At 42.2% G+C, this 17,904-nt stretch overlaps 1 pseudogene across 1 annotated transcript in view; it reads right to left on the reverse strand.

Annotated features, from left to right (window-relative positions):
- Positions 1-15,670: 15,670 nt before the first annotated feature.
- LOC310822355 (eosinophil peroxidase-like) overlaps positions 15,671-17,904 on the reverse strand; it is a 110,970-nt pseudogene continuing 108,736 nt past the window's right edge. Inside the window, exon 17 of the transcript in view lies at positions 15,671-15,801. The product of the transcript in view is annotated as an eosinophil peroxidase-like (transcript). The remainder of the gene's footprint in view (positions 15,802-17,904) is intronic.

Consider the following 17,904-nt stretch of genomic DNA (forward strand, 5'->3'; position numbering starts at 1 on the left):
TAGTCACATGACCAGCCCAACTAGTCACATCCGTGTCCTTGTCCCCTGTATCTCTACTATCTACAACCGAGTGACTCTCTGATCATCTGATCACCATTATCTCTGATGGTGATTCTCCCACCAGTAGCTCTCACAGTGATCAATACATTGACTCTCTCCACAGAATTCATGACAATGAGCAGGTCAAGTGCCATCAGACGACAATTTTGCCTCGAAAATATCACTAATATTTCAGACAAACCACCGCCATATTAGCATAATGCAAAGTTTAATTTCGGTCTGTGTACGTTTTTGCCATTCGTTTTTTTGTGACAAATAATGACAACCAAGAATGACAGTTAGTTCTTTTAATTTTTTATTAAGCACCAGATCTGCAACATACAGGCAACATGGGTTCAAACTCTCTCATATGAATGGGCTGTCATATGACATGATATAATATAGTATGGTGTAGTGAGGTAGTATAGAGTGTGGGGTGTGCTGGGGTGGTTGGTGAGTGAGGGGTAGTGTGTGAGTGTGGTGTATAATTGGGGTAGTGTGTGGGGTTAATGGGGTAGAGTGTGGGGTTAATGGGGTAGTGTGTGAGTGAGGTGTATAATTGGGGTAGTGTGTGGGGTTAATGGGGTAGTATGTGGGGTTAATGGGGTAGTGTGTGAGTGAGGTGTAGAAAGTGTGGGGTACACTCTTGGAAACAAAGGTTCTTCATTTGTATAAACAAAGGGATGTTGGAAAGGCAGGAGGAACAGGAAAACATATGAAGATGAAGAAGAGAACCATGACTGGTCAGAAGAGGAAAGACGGAGATGCTGTAGATGGTGGTGGCGGGGGGCGGCATCTTTAATCTTCAAATACGTTCAATCTGAGGAAAATAACAGAAAAAGGGAAGTGAGAGATAATAGGACGCTCACATACAGACTGTTGACATTAGACAAACAACTTCACGTTCAACTACACGTCTGTTTGAAATGTGCATCCTACTACTAACTCCTCTTCCCTGTGTGCTCTATTTCTCACCTCAACTTTCTTTTTTGCCAAATTGTCATTTTTCGATCAGGAAACATGGCCGCCTCTGGGTCATCTTGCAGGTCCTCTGCAAAATGTTCCCCACCCGCCATTCCTTCAAGCCTCCGCTCTCTCTTTTTCGAGGCCCACTTCTCATATCGGTCCACCTCCTTTTGTTTCTTGGCACCTTTCTTCTGGGCCTTTTCGTCCTGGAACTTATTCCAGCTGTCCTCTGCCTTCTGCCTCTTCTCCTCCATCTCTAAGAGGTCCTCCCTCTTCTCCTGCTCTCTTTGGGCACGGGTGCGCAGCGTGTGTGTGGCCATTGAAGCCACGCCCCCAGCCATGGCACCTGACAGAGAGAAGGACAATATCCAATAGTACTAAGTTTAGAATAAAATAGAACAGTCAGATATACATATCGAACAAAACATTTACAGTAACTGACTTGTTTTTTCAGAGAGGAAGTCCTTACCGTTGATGTACACCTCGTGCCCCTCCTCCTTCTCTCTCTTGAAGGTCCTATCAATCTTCCGGAGGTTGCGCTCCTTCATCTTCTGGTTAACCCAGTTGAACGCTCTTCTCCGGAAGCTCTTGTCTTTCTTCGGTTCCTCTGCCTCCATTTCAGTCTGTTGTTCATCTCTCTCCTTCTCAAGTGTTTTCTTTTTTTCATCCTCCATTTGTCTTGCCATGTTGTATTGCTCTTCCAACTGTTTCACCAGTGCGTACTGTTGCTCCTCCTCTTTCTGGATTCTCTCTCTCTCTAACTCTTTTTCTTTTTCTTTTTCTAGCTCTTTTCTCTCTTTCTTCTGCTGTTTAGCAACCTTCTTCTTCTCCTCCTCCTCCTCCCTTAGTTTTGTCTCCTCTCTCTCCCTCTCTATTTTTTGTTCTTGTTCTCTCTGTCTATCAATCTCTCTTTGTTTTGCCTCCTCTCTCCTCCTCTCAATGAGTTGTTGTTGTTTCTCTTTCTGTATTTTCTCTCTTTTCTGTTTCTCCTCCTCTCTCTGCATTCTCTCTCTCTCTAAGTGTTTTTGCTTTTCTTGCTCCATCTCTCTTTTTTTGTCCTCAGCCTGCTTTTCGGCTTTCTTCCTTTCCTCCTCCTCTCTCTGTCTTGCATCCTCTATCTTCCTTTCCATTTCTTGTTCCTCCTCTCTCTGCTTTTTTGTTCGAGCAATCTCTTTTTGTTTTTCTTCCTCTTCCTTCTCTTTCTCTTTTTCTGTCTGGATTCTCACTTCCTCTAACTTTCTTCTCCTCTCCCTTTCAATTTCTCTCATTTCTCCAACCATCCGTTGTTTTGCAGCCTTGTTCCTCTCCTCCTCATTTTCTCTTGTCTCTATTTGTGTTACCTCATTTCTCTTCTCTTTCTGTTCCTCCTCCTCTCTCTGGTTTCTCACTCTCTCTAACTGTTTTAGTTTTTCTTTCTCCACCTCTCTTTTCTGTTTTTCAGCTTCATTCTTCCCCTCCTCTTTCTGTCTTTCCTCTTCTTTCTCCTTTTCTTTCTGGATTCTTGCTTGCTCTACATTTATTCTCCTCTCTCTTTCAATTTCTCTCATTTCTCCAGCCATCCGTTGTTTTGCAGCCTTCTTTTCCTCTTCATCATTTGGTTCAGCCTCCTCTATCTTTCTCTCGTTTCCTTTTTCTAATTGTGTTTCTCGTTTCAATCTATCAATCTCTCTTTGTTTTACCTCCCTTTCCATCTCCTTCTGTTTTGCCTGCTCCCTCTGGCTTATCTCTCCCTCCACCTGCTTTTTTGGGACAGTCGTCTCCTCTTCCTCTCCTTGAATTGCAAAATATTTCTTCCACTCCATCTCAAATTCTTTTTCTGTTTCTCTTTCTAAATGCTTCTGAAATTCCCTCTGTCTTTCCTCCTCTCTCCTGATCTTTTTCTGCATCTCAGTTTCAGCTTGTTTCTTCCCTCTATCTCCCTCTAGTATTCTCTCTCTTTTGACATCCATTTTGCTTGCTCTACTGTACTGAGTGTCCATTTTTGTCTCTGAAGTACTTTTTCCCTCCTCTCCATGTCTCTTCTCTGTATCATCTGCAATCAAGTCCATTATCCAAGCCTTCTTGGCTGTTTGATTTCTCTGTCTTCCAGCAGGCAACTGTCCATTATCTCTCTCTATCTCTATTTTTGCTTTTTTCACATTTAGTTCTTTGTGTATCTCAGAAGCTGTCTTTCTATCAATCTCTCTTTGTCCACCCTCCCTCCGCCCCATCTTCTGCTTTTCCTCGACTATCTGGATAGAATCCCCCACTGTCAGTTTCTGTCCCTGTTGTATTCTCTCATTGTGTCTCTCCACCTCTTTCTGTTTTGTTTCTTCATCGAACACAAACAAGTCGTCTACACGTGCCTTCCTTTGGGCTAGATTTCTCTGTCCCTGAGGAGACAACTCTCCTTCCTTCTCTTTTTCCATCTCACTTTGATCTTCCTCTATCTGTTGTTTTGGAATCTTTCTTCTCCCTGCCACCACTCCCGTTCCCTCCATCTTTATATTATTCTGTTCATCAACATTCTGAATCTTCTTTTCATCACCTGCAAACAAGTCCACCATCCATCCCTTATTTTCTGGAAGATTTCTCTGTCTTCTAATCGGCACCTGTCCTTCCCTTTCTTCCTCCATCTCTCTATTTTTCTCCACCATCTGTTTGGTCCCTTCATTCCTCTTCTCATCCTCTTCCTCTCTCTTTCCCTCCATCTTCATTTCCTTCCCTAGTTCTCCTTTAATCTCAGAAGTGGTCCTTCTATGCGTCTCTCTTTGTCCTGCCTCCCTCCGCCCCATCTTCTGCTTTTCCTCGACTATCTGGATAGAATCCCCCACTGTCAGTTTCTGTCCCTGTTGTATTCTCTCATTGTGTCTCTCCACCTCTTTCTGTTTCGTTTCCTTCATCGAACACAAACAAGTCGTCTACACGTGCCTTCCTTTGGGCTAGATTTCTCTGTCCATGAGGAGACAACTCTCCTTCCTTCTCTTTTTCCATCTCACTTTGATCTTCCTCTATCTGTTGTTTTGGAACCTTTCTTCTCCCTGCCACCACTCCCGTTCCCTCCATCTTTATATTATTCTGTTCATCAACATTCTGAATCTTCTTTTCATCACCTGCAAACAAGTCCAACATCCATCCCTTATTTTCTGGAAGATTTCTCTGTCTTCTAATCGGCACCTGTCCTTCCCTTTCTTCCCCCATCTCTCTATTTTTCTCCACCATCTGTTTGGTCCCTTCATTCCTCATCTCATCCTCTTCCTCTCTCTTTCCTCCATCTTCATTTCCTTCCCTAGTTCTCCTTTAATCTCAGAAGCAGTCCTTCTATGCGTCTCTCTTTGTCCCTCCTCTTTCGGACTCTCCATCTTTTTCTCATCCTGCATCTGGACAATGTCCCTTACTGTCAGTGTCTGTCTCTGTCTTATTTTATCATTGCATTTTTCCACCTCTTTCTGTCTCTTCTCGTCATCCTCTGCAGACAAGATATCTATCCACACCTTCTTTTCTTCTGGATGTTTCTGTCCATTAGTACACAACTGTGGTTTGTGTTCCACATTCATCTCTCCTCTCCCTTCATTGATGATATCCTTTCGTCCCACTTTTCTATTCTGCTCCTTCCACTTTCTCTCAATCTCAACTTCTTGTCTCTCTGAATTGTTCTTTCTGTCAGACTCTGTCTGTCCTTCTTTTTCCTCCTCCATCTGATTCTCTGTCTCTGCATGGGTTGTCCCCCTCTCTCTTTTCTTTTGTTTCTGTTTCTCCACATGAAGAACATGTTGCTCTTCCTTTCCCAGATGGTCCTCTCTTATCATTGACCTCACCAGATCTTCAAGTGTGTCAATCTTCCTCTGCTTTTCCTTCGTCTCTGTCTCCGCTGCCCTTGCCTGATCTTGGAGTATTTTCATGTCTCGTTGCAGCTTCATGACTCCCTTCATTTCTTTATTCTTTTTCTTTGGCTCCCTCTCCATTTCGGTGTCACTGTCTTCCTCACTCTTTTTTGAACATGTGAACATATGAACATGTGAATGGCTCATGAAGACAACTAGCAGCACACTGTCCTTACAGAAAATCACACACCATTGGATCTGTCTCATTAGACTTGAAGGGGCAATCTGGGATTGCTCCCTGCATAATTCATTTTTTTTACCATAAAACTTCCAATAAGTCTCCAATTGTATTTAACCTTTATTTTAGCAGGGAGTCCCTTTGAGACCAAGGTCTCAGTTTACAACCATACATAATACAAACACAAAATTACAACATTCGAAAACACAATCAAGAAAAACAAACACATTTTTCAACAAAGAAGTCCTCAATGAAAACTTTAAACTGCCCTCAAAACCTTAAACTGAAACGTTCTCTGCAGATTGTTCCAGCAGTTCTCTGCACCACAACTAAAACCCAATTCGGTGGAGACCCGAGGAACCTCAAGAGTTAACCAACTCTGAGAACGAGTTAGGTATAACAATCAGGCCCTTAGAACACTTCATATATAGATGAGGACCATCAACAGTGGTAATATTGATGTAATAATAGTAGAACTGTAGTTTATTGTAATTTACTCTCACCTGTAAAAAGGGAAAACGCTTTTTGTTTTCCTCAAAATGGTCGTCCAGATCCTTAGAAATATGTGCAATACGTGCCTCTACTGCAAGGTCCACTTGATATTGCTGCTCCCTCTTTCTTTAGGGTAAGTAATCTTTGTTATTCCTGAGAGACTATTATCTTAGCACCAGGCAATAGAAGTATACTTTACACAAGTAAAACAAATAAAGAAGCTCTACAGAGTAGCAACACAGCGACAGGCACAGCGGTCATGGATACATTCAGGTCAATCATGGATGAATTATTTCATCTTCCTTCCAAAATTCTAAATTCTAAATCATTGACTAAATCAAGCATTAGACTAAATTGCATTTCCATTGGAGATGGCTGATCTTTTCATAATACAGTAACCTATATATTCTATATTTCTGTGTGTGGTTCATCCCTTACCTTTCATTAGCCATTGAAAATGTCAATTGCTCCAAAACATGAAATCTGTGTGCAAAAGCGCTGTGAAATTCAGTCCAAGGATCCTCCTTTTGCGTGGACATTTTTCCTGTCAGCCTTGAATAAAAAAGAATCAGGGCATCACATTATGTCTAGAAATTGAGATTTTGTAGTAAAGATGTCTTAGAACAGCAAGCATCTTTACATTAAATGCAAAACAGTAGATTGATATCCATAAAATGTCACTCAATTTTCAGTCCGCCAAAGACCATTAGCTCTCACTCCTCTTTAATCTACCCAGGCAGAACCAAGACCACTACCCTTTAATCTACCCAGACAGAACCAAGACCACTACCCTTTAACCTACCCAGACAGAACAAAGACCACTGCCCTTTAACCTACCCAGACAGAACCAAGACCACTACCCTTTAACCTACCCAGACAGAACCAAGACCACTATCCTTTAACCTACCCAGACAGAACCAAGGCTACTACCCTTAAACCTACCCAGACAGAACCAAGACCACTACCCTTTAACCTACCCAGACAGAACCAAGACTACTACCCTTCTAACCGATCTTTAACCAACCCAGACAAAACCAAGGCCACTACCCCTCCAACCGGTCTTTACCTACTCAGAGAGAGCCAAGACCACTACCTCTCCAACCGGTCTTTACCTACCCAGACAGAACCAAGGCTACTGCCCCTCCAACCAGTCTTTACCTACCCAGACAGAGCCAAGACCACTCCCCCTCCAACCGGTCTATACCTACCCAGACAGAACCAAGGCTACTACCCCTCCAACCGGTCTTTACCTACCCAGACAGAACCAAGGCTACTACCCCTCCAACCGGTCTTTACCTACCCAGACAGAGCCAAGACCACTACCCCTCCAACCGGTCTTTACCTACCCAGACAGAACCAAGGCTACTACCCCTCCAACCAGTCTTTACCTACCCAGACAGAGCCAAGACCACTACCCCTCCAACCGGTCTTTACCTACCCAGACAGAACCAAGGCCGCTAAACCTCTAACCGGTCTCTGCCTAATAGGGAAGTCAAGTCATACTTTAAAGATATTTAACTGATCTAAATCCACGGTAATACATTGTGGATGTACTGTACATTGTCTATGCTGACTGTGTTTACTAAATGTTGTGTTGATGCCTGATATGACACATTGTGTTTCTGTACCTCTGTGTTGTGATGTCTGTCTGTCTTGTTCTGTACAGCAACTGTTCTGTATTGACTTGTGTGTTTGTAATGTGTCCCTGTACCTCTGTGCTGTGTCTGTCTGTCTTGTTGTCAAGTGTTTAGTTATTGACTACAATTTAAATAAACAGTTTGCAAGGCATAGTATATATACAGCTTAGTAAATTGTATACACTGCATTGATGAACAGCAAGTATCTTTACAGTTCATTTATATACGTTAAACTTCACTCAATTGTCAGTCTGCACACCATGCAACAGCATACTTCAAGCCAATATCTTCATAAAGATTCAATGCTGTAATATATAATCTGCTTGTCAATGTATTTATCAGAAATGAGGAGAGTAAAACATACCTTGCCAGCAATGCTGGTCTTTGTCTGTCAGTCAATCTCAATTATTTTCTTAACCAAGGCCAAGACGGGCTGCATACAGTACAACTGCTAGAATAATAGAGATAGGACATATAATATATAATATTGAACGTCTGGAAAATTTCGTCATCTGTGATGTCATAACCCATTGTTACATAGGCCTACAGACACGCCGTGTCTTACCGCGACTCAAATCATACATGCCAAACCATTTTTATTTAATGCGTCAGTATTGTTATAATAGTAATAATAATAATTATAATAATAATTATAATAATAATGTATTTATTTTGTATAGCGCTTTTCTCAGTCCTCAAACACACTACATTCCATGGAGAAAAAATAGATAGATAAATAAAAAGTGAAACAAAAGCACAGTCAGTAAAAACAACAATACAGACGGACTAAAGATTTAAAGCAAGTTTAAAAAGATGGTTGTTAAATGTGTTGGTGATATGTTGACAGACGGCTGCATAATAAATGGAAAGATTCTAATAAGTCTCGACAAGTAGTTGGACAATTGTTGGCCCATGTCGGCATGTACCGCTAGAGGGCGCGGCGGAGGTGATGGACAGTTCGCTGTGGGCTCGAGTTGCCGTTGTGTCCTTAGTTGGCAGTTGAGACTCAGGCGACACTGAGGACAGCCAGCTCACCCTTTTTACCTTCTATTACTCTTTCAGGTTAGTGAAATGTCAACAAACACCTCGACGTTTAGACTAGGCCCAAACGGTAGCTAACCCCAATATGTAGATGGTTTTAAATGTATTTGGAATGATTGATTGAGGCTGGCATGTAGAGTTCACCAGCTAAGCTAGCTCGGCTAACCGTTGGCATGGCTAACTAGCGAGTGAAAACCGAGTGGGTTTGATGCCAATATTTTCATGAGATGTCACATTTGGAGTCAAAGGTAAATGTGATCACATAAGAGATACACATACATTGTTATGTGTATCTTTACCGATACCGTCAAGTATAAATGTCAGATACGCTCGTCCAGAAACAGAACAGCCGTGATTACAGATGAACTAAAGAGAGGGAACACGTCCTTGAAACTGACCTCTGTAGAAGGATATGATCCTAGGTTTTACAAATGCTTTATTGAGACCAAGTACCGCGAAGACCCGGTACAATGACGATACGTAAAGGTGTTGTTGTTGGTTAAGGCATAACCTTGAATGACTTGTACAGTACCTATTTTCCTCTTCCTAAATCTATGTTCATAACCTCACACCAGTACATCAACTCCAGTCTGTCTTTGTGTGTGTAGCTGTAGGAACCCAGCCAGTGATCTCCATTGAGGGACGCAGAGAGGGAGGGACGGGTCTGCTGTGTGAATCTAAAGGCTGGCACCCTGAGCCTGAGATGGTGTGGCTGGACAGTGAAGCAGTCCCTCTCTCTGCTGGGTCTCCAGAGACACACAGGGACTCTATAAGAGGACTCCACACAGTCAAACTACATGTAATTGTACATAGTAACATTTGATATCCTTTTGTTTGAAAGTACTGTTTTTCTTCTGGGTGACATCTAACAAAATCAACCTTGTTTACTTGGTACAAGGTTGAAGTCGATTTAGAATGATTCATGTTTCAGGTGAGCTGTTCGACCGTGGATGGTTGTCTTTGGTGTTTCTGTCATTGTCATTGGATTACCTCTGGCGCATCTACTTCCTGATGAAAGGATGTCGAGCGGAAGGTGAAGTCACATGATGATTTGAAGGTTTATTCATTTGGCAGTGAGTGTTTGTTAGTGTTGTTTATACAGAATGGTAGCATGTGTGCTATGCTCTGGTTCATCTCAGTCCATTTCCATTTAACCACATTTACATTTTAGTCATTTAGCAGATTCTCTTATCCAGAGTGACTTACAATTCAGTACATTTGTATAAAGTAACAAAATCAACTATACATACAGAATATGTGCCACAAGCAGTCAGAGTGCAGTCCAGGTTAGCCTCATTGAGATCAAATCCCTTTAACAAGAGAGGCCTGGCCCTGATTCCTGTATGGTCTTCAGGTCATTGAACACTCTCACTGTAAAGGCCCACACCATAGTGGCAGCCAGTAACAGCTTATGGCAGCATATAGAAATATGAAAAGAAGATCAGTGAACAACACACTTTGTCCAGTTGGTCTTTTTCGGTCACTATTGTTAATGAGTAAGTTGTTTCACTAGACCTCTACAGAGGCACTGTACACTGAACCTACTCATACTGGCATGCTGGAGAAAGTTGCATAAGAGAAGGATTTTCTTGGAGAGACGACAGTCTTCTGGTGTCCATTTTCCTGATGTGTCTTTTCTTTTAATTTACAGCTGACCTCATTCAGGAGCTGGGTAAGTAGCACCTTCAACTAATCATAACAGTATGCTGCAGCTTCTGGTGTCCATGTTTATGATGTTCTAACTGTCTTTCATCTGTTCTTCATGTCAGTTCAACTCATTCAGGAGCTGGGTAAGTAGCACCTTCAACTAGTTACCACAGTATGCTTTATCTTCTGGTGTCCATGTTTATGATGCTCATCTGTTCTTCATATGTACAGATATGCTCAAGATGATGCAGGGTAAGTAGCACCGTAGTAGCTAGCTTCCTGATGTTCTCACTGGATTTCATGTATTTGTCACAACAGATGATGTCATTAAGCGTCAGGGTACATATTGTCTTTTAACTTTGTCTAAGATGTTGTCATTGACTTCTATTCATCTGTTTGTCTACAGATCATCTTTCTAATCAGCTGGGTGAGTAGTCCAAGAGTGTATTATCATATGTGATAGCTTCTTGTACAGAGCTTCATTGACTTGATCATGAAGATTTATATTTAAAGCCATAGAATTAGATTGTATCTGTCATATAATATAACAGTACCCATTTAAAAACAAACAATGTACTGTATGAAACTCTATAAGGTAAAATATGTATTTCTGGTTTTGGTGTCATTGATGGTGTGATGTTAGATTTCATAATGCATTGTCTGAAATGACCGAACAATTCAGTACTAAAATATCAACGAATGAGAAGCTTTTGCTTTTGTTCCATCTGTGATGGCAACACGCTCATGAAGTATTCATTTATACTCGTATAGACGCGGCTTTTCTGTTTTGTTTTTTTGTACTCAAAGATTTTATGAACATGGGAGGGAATCCAGGTAAATCAAATTCACTGAATTGGAATTGTATAAACCAAATCAAATAAATCATCTTGGAAAGCAGGGACACATTTCATTTACATTGTCCCCATGTTACAATTTCTGGTATTCAACATTTGTGCATGTTGATATTTGCAGACAACACTTGTGCATGTTCATACTGAATTTGACACATTGTTTCTCTATATTTCAGATTTTGAAACAGTCAGACAACATGCAGTTCAGTGTGTGTTCCTCTCCATTCAGAGTCTAACATGGATACTAGCAGGGAGGGAGAGTGTCCTGGTTGTCTGTTCACCCCTGGTTAGCCCTTCTCTGCTGGGACCGCTGCCTCAAGGTAGCCTCGCGCTGAAACACCTACGCTATAGTAGACTACAACACAGCTGCGCTCTTCAGCCTGTGCTCTCCAGCCAGTTGTGAGTTTCATCTGGATCAAGCTCATCCTGCTTCACTGCACTCTTTGTCATCTTGTGGATCAAAATGCAACTATGGATTACTCTCTCCTCACCCTCAGTACTAATTTGGCCCTCCGACACTCCGCCGCTGAGTTACAATTGCTACATCTCCGCTCATTGAACTACCGAACGCCCCCAGCACCTCCGGTTCCCACCCTGACTCAATTCATTTCAGTTATGTGCCAAGCAATGAGATACCCTGCAGTATATCCTCTATCCTATCACTACTTGGTCGATTGGGATTCCAAAAATCATTCAAAGCGGGGTAGGTTTTAACTCGTGTTGACAGGGAAATGTGTATGACAGGGGTACAGGGTGGTTTTTGAGCCGATGACAATGACTTCTGTTTTATTGCCGTTGAGTTTCAGAAAGTTAGAGGCCATCCAGGTCTTGATATCATGGAGGCAGTTGATGAGGGAGGTTGGGGGCAGGGGGGCAGTGGGCTTGGATGAGATATAAAGCTGGGTGTCGTTGGCGTAACATTGAAAATTGATGTGGTGGTAACACATAATTCGGCCAAAGGGGAGAAGATGTATGACGGACAAAAGAGGACGCAGCACTGACCCCTGGGGGACACCCTATCAATCTTCCGGAGGTTGCGCTCCTTGATCTTCTAGTTAGCCCAGTTGAATGCTCTTCTCCGGATGCTCTTGTCTTTCTTCCCAATGGGACTCCCCTGAAGATCACCCTCCTTAATCTCCACTTCTTCCTCCTTACTATCAATTTCTCTTTGTCTTTCTTCCTCTTCTGTCTTCATCTGTTCCTGTCTCGGGTAACAAACATTTGAGAAAGTATTGTTTTTTCACGGTAAATTTTGTGTTACTTGGAGCTAAAAGCTACACATTCCCCAGCAGGCTGTAGTGGCTTGTCTCCTTTTGGGGGGGCTGGTCAGTTTGTTGTATTGGCATCTCAGTTATCTTTTCATAATACGGTAACCCATATATACTATATTTCTATGTGTGGTTCATCCCTTACCTTTCATCAGCCATTGAAAAAGTCATTTTCTCCAAAACATTATATCTGTGTACAAAATTGCTGTAAAATGCATTCCAAGGATCCTCCTTTGGCACAAACATTTTTCCTGTCATCCTTGAATAAAAAAGTATCACATTATGTCTAGAAATGGAGATGTGTTTTTGTAGTAAAGATGTCTTAGAAGAGCAAGCATCTTTACATTGAACTCATTGTCAGCACTGACCCCTGGGGGACACCCTGTGTAACTGCAGCTAGCCTGGACTGATGATGTTTGACCTGAACAAACTGTTGTCTCTGGGAAGGCGTAACTTCTCATAGCGGTCCACCTCCTTTTGTCTCTTGGCACCTTTCTTCTGGGCCTTTTCTTCCTGGAACTTATTGCAGTTGTCCTCTGCCTTCTGTCTCTTCTCCTCCGTCTTCCAAGAGGTCCTCCCTCTTCTCCTGTTCTCTCTGGGCACGGGTGATCAGCTGGTTTGTGGCCATTAAGGCCACGCCCCCAGCCATGTTGCCTAACAGAGAAGAGGACAATATCCAATTGTACTAAGTTTAAAATAGAATAGAACAGTCAGATATACATATCTAACAAAACATTTACAGTAACTGACTTGTTTTTTCAAACAAATTGCAAATTGTCTGGCCTTACCGTTGATGTACACCTCGTGCCCCTCCTCCTTCTCTCTCTTGAAGGTCCTATCAATCTTCCGGAGGTTGCGCTCCTTGATCTTCTAGTTAGCCCAGTTGAATGCTCTTCTCCGGATGCTCTTGTCTTTCTTCCCAATGGGACTCCCCTGAAGATCACCCTCCTTAATCTCCACTTCTTCCTCCTTACTATCAATTTCTCTTTGTCTTTCTTCCTCTTCTGTCTTCATCTGTTCCTGTCTCGGGTAACAAACATTTGAGAAAGTATTGTTTTTTCACTGTAAATTTTGTGTTACTTGGAGCTAAAAGCTACACATTCCCCAGCAGGCTGTAGTGGCTTGTCTCCTTTTGGGGGGGCTGGTCAGTTTGTTGTATTGGCATCTCAGTTATCTTTTCATAATACGGTAACCCATATATACTATATTGTGTGTGGTTCATCCCTTACCTTTCATCAGCCATTGAAAAAGTCATTTTCTCCAAAACATTATATCTGTGTACAAAATTGCTGTAAAATGCATTCCAAGGATCCTCCTTTGGCACAAACATTTTTCCTGTCATCCTTGAATAAAAAAGTATCACTTTATGTCTAGAAACGGAGATGTGTTTTTGTAGTAAAGATGTCTTAGAAGAGCAAGCATCTTTACATTGAACTCATTGTCAGCACTGACCCCTGGGGGACACCCTGTGTTACTGCAGCTAGCCTGGACTGATGATGTTTGACCTGAACAAACTGTTGTCTCTGGGAAGGCCACTGAAGAACACTGAACTCATTGTCATGTTCATAAAACCAGTTTGAGACGACTTTTGCTTTGTGACATGGTGCATTATCATGCTGGAAGTAGCCATTAGAAGATGGGTAAAAGACGGAGATGCTGTAGATGGTGGCGGGGGGGGGGCCTGGGGCATCTTCAATCCTCAAATACGTTCAATCTGAGGAAAATACCAGTAAAAGGGAAGTAAGAGATAATAGGATGCCCACATACATACTGTTGACATTAGACAACTTTTTTTATTTTATTTTTTTATTGTTGAGCCAAACACCTCAAAGAGCAGCTGTTTCATACTCTGAGCAGTATCACAAACAGTCTTGGTCACATTTTATATAAATTAAAGAACACGTCTGTTTGAAATGTGTATCTTACTACTAACTTGTCTTCCCTGTGTGCTCTATTTCTCACCTCAACTTCACCTCAATTTCTCACCTCAACTTCAATCTTTTCTGCCAAATCGTCATCTTCCGCTTTGGAAACATGGCCGCCTCTGGGTCATCTTGCATGTCTTCTGCAAAATGTTCCCCACCCGCCATCGTAGCGGTCCACCTCCTTTTGTCTCTTGGCACCTTTCTTCTGGGCCTTTAATTTTTATTTTATTTTTTACAAAGTATTGTTTTTTCACTGCAAATTTTGTGATTTGTGCTGACAGCTTCGTAAAATAAGTCCCAAATGCAAATAGTCCCTTCTGTCATTTGTTTTGTCCTTGGGTATTGATGTCAGAGTATTGCTCACTTTGTCAGGTTGCATTGTGCTACCTTTGTTCTGCAGGTGTTTTCATGCAGTGCATTTCCTTTGTGTTACTTGGAGCTAAAAGCTACACATTCCCCAGCAGGCTGTAGTGGCTTGTCTCCTTTTGGGGGGGCTGGTCAATTTGTTGTTTTGGCTTATTATTTTGGTTTGTTGTTTTTGTGTATATCCGCGTGGTTGAGAGCAGTTGACTCGGGAACACCTCTGTAGCATGGGTAGGGGCAGTTTGCTCTCATCCTTGCAAGCGGGCTTTGGGTGTATAAGTACCCGCCACCAGTATATACATGAAGACTAGGGTATAGTTAGTTAGATTTGGATAGGCAGTATAGGGGGAAAAGCTCCTTATTCCTTACTTTGGATAATGCACTACATGAAGGGCACCTTGTAGATCTGGGTGTCAATGTAAAGGTTTGTTTTGTTTTTAGTGTTTAGGAGTAGGCCAATTGACAAATTTGGAGATTGAAGATTTCATTCAGGCCCCATGTGAAATGTTGCTAGACTTATATACTAAGGAGCAACTGTTGAAAGTTGCAGACCACTATGAAATTGAAGTATCTGGTTGTGATAAACATCTAAAATACAGTGCCAAAGCCATTAGAAGGCCAAATTAGTTGAAATGGGGGGGTCCTCTCTGGCGAAATGGAGGTTTGCCCACCCAGTCTGCCTGTGGAGGTTAACGTTAGCCCACAAGGTTTGACTTTTAAGCAACAGAAGGACTTAATATTGTTGCAAACGGAACAAGTTCAAATGAAATTGGAGTTGACACAAGAACAGGAGAAGGTAAAGTGTGAAGCAGAACGTGAAAAAAACTAATTGAGCGATTGAGGATGGAGTTGCAGCAGTACAAATTGTGTCTGATAAAATATGGTAATCTTTCAGAGGAAAGTCAAGCCTCGTCAAATGTCTCTGATGCACCAAGGTTTGATGTGTCTGTCAGCTTGCATTTAGTATCCAAATGTAGTAAACATGATCCCGATACATTCTTTGCATTGTTCGAACGTGTTGCTGACTCTAGGAACTGGCTTGACTCTGAACGCACTCTGTTGCTACAGTGTGTGTTGAGTGGCAAAGCCCAGGAAGCTTATTCTGCCCTTAGTCCTGCAGAATGTCAAGTTCACGCAACAGTTCAAACTGCAGTCCTGAGAGCTTATGAGTTAGTCCCAGAAGCGTACAGCCAAAAATTCAGAACCTGGAGGAAAGGCGATAGGACAACCCTGTGGAATTTTCTCGGGTAATACAAGGTCATTTTAATCGTTGGTGTACAGCCGCTAACATTAAAACTCTCGACTGTTATCTGAATAACTCGATAGTTTGTGAGCAGTTTAAAGACTTTGTTCCAAACCGCATTGCGACATATACCAGTGAACACAAAGTCTGCACAGCTTCAGAAGCTGCGGTTCTGGCTGATGAATACATCTTGACCCACAAAGGGAGGTTTGGTGGGCGTAGTTATGGTGATGCTGATCACTGGGACAGTCCGACAGTCAGTTTCACACTCGCTCAAAATTTGCTGGCCTGGGAGCCGAAAATGTCTCAAACTGAAAGTTTGATCGCGGTGTAGGTGGAAAATCAGATGCTAACCAATCGTGTCACTGTTGTCAAGGCAAGGGACATTGGAGAAATGAGTGTCCTTCTCTTAGAGGTAAAAGTAGAGCTAATGTGAAGTCCATAACCTTGTCAGCATCGGTTACGCAAACACTAAGCCCCACGTCTTCCTCTTTATGATGTCAGCAGCAAAAGTCTGTCAGTGAACTTGATTGTCCTGTTGATGTGGACTTTGCGCCGTTCATTACTGAGGGTTGTGTGTCACTTGTAGGAGAAGACAAAAACTTTCCAGTTAAAATACTATGAGACAAAGGTGCTTCAGAGTCCTTTATTTTGGGATCTGTGCTTCTTTTTAATTTAAATATGTTTTTTAGGGCTTTTCTGCTTTATTGGGATAGAGACTGTAGTGATTGACAGGAAGGATGGGAGAGAGAGGAGGGATGACATGCAAGATAAGTTGAGGGTCGGAATCGAACCAGGAACCTTGCGATTACGTGGTAAGCGCATTAGTGTGCTACGCCACTAAGCGCCCCTGGGGATCTGTGCTTCTTTTCTCTGCATATTCCAATACAGGAGATGGTGTTCTGGTTCAAAGAATAGGCTTAACGACTTTGAATGTTCCTTTGCACAAGGTCATGCTTTCCTCAGACTTAGTTCAGGGTGAAGTGGCTCTTGGGGTTCGTCCTTCTTTGCCTGTGGAAGGTGTAGCTATCATCTTGGGTAATAATCTGGCGTGTGTGGCGTGATGTAACTCCACCCCTTGTAGTAACTTCCTCACCATCTCTTTCAGAGAAACCAGATGAGAGCGCAGAGAGTTTTCCTGAAGTGTTTACTGCCTGTGCAGTGACTCGCTCATTGAGTGAAGCCCAATCTGAGCAGTCTGTCCCCAGCCCTGTGCTGTCTGATTCCTCGGTGGTACCTGAAGTGGGTAAAGTAGATGAACACACGATTCCTCAGTTGACTTTGCCTACTTCTGTGTCTCGTTGTGAGTTGATAAATGAACAGAGAGCTGATCCAACTCTAAAAGAGTTATTTGATAAAGTTCTTCCCACTGGTGTCATTAGCAGTGTTGCCTCTGGTTACGTCCTGCAAGACAATGTACTTGTGAGAAAATGGTTTCCTCATGATGAACAGTTGGTAGGAGATGCTATTTTTCAAATAGTGGTGCCATCAAAGTTCAGAAACACTGTTTTGCTCACTCCTGATCCGGAGAATCCTGGTAACTATCTACACACATGGACTCTGATGATGGACGGTTATGTCCACTGTGTGTTGGTACAAGGCTCTAATCATTCATCAATATGCATTTTACAATATTTACATGTCAACCTCAATAAGGCAACAGAAAAGCTTTACAGTTTCAACATGACACATGATTATAGACATCAATAGGTTGAATTACAGTAAAGAATCATACAACAGTCATTCACTCCACTAAGTGTCCAGCCCAACTAGTCACATGACCAGCCCAACTAGTCACATCCGTGTCCTTGTCCCCTGTATCTCTACTATCTACAACCGAGTGACTCTCTGATCATCTGATCACCATTATCTCTGATGGTGATTCTCCCACCAGTAGCTCTCACAGTGATCAATACATTGACTCTCTCCACAGAATTCATGACAATGAGCAGGTCAAGTGCCATCAGATGACAATTTTGCCTCGAAAATATCACAAATATTTCAGACAAACCACCGCCATATTAGCATAATGCAAAGTTTAATTTCGGTCTGTGTACGTTTTTGCCATTCGTTTTTTTGTGACAAATAATGACAACCAAGAATGACAGTTAGTTCTTTTAATTTTTTATTAAGCACCAGATCTGCAACATACAGGCAACATGGGTTCAAACTCTCTCATATGAATGGGCTGTCATATGACATGATATAATATAGTATGGTGTAGTGAGGTAGTATAGAGTGTGGGGCGTGCTGGGGTGGTTGGTGAGTGAGGGGTAGTGTGTGAGTGTGGTGTAAAATTGGGGTAGTGTGTGGGGTATAATTGGGGTAGTGTGTGGGGTTAATGGGGTAGAGTGTGGGGTTAATGGGGTAGTGTGTGAGTGAGGTGTATAA

This window comes from Argentina silus, assembly GCF_951799395.1.
Source record: "Argentina silus genome assembly, chromosome: X".
NCBI lineage: Eukaryota > Metazoa > Chordata > Actinopteri > Argentiniformes > Argentinidae > Argentina > Argentina silus.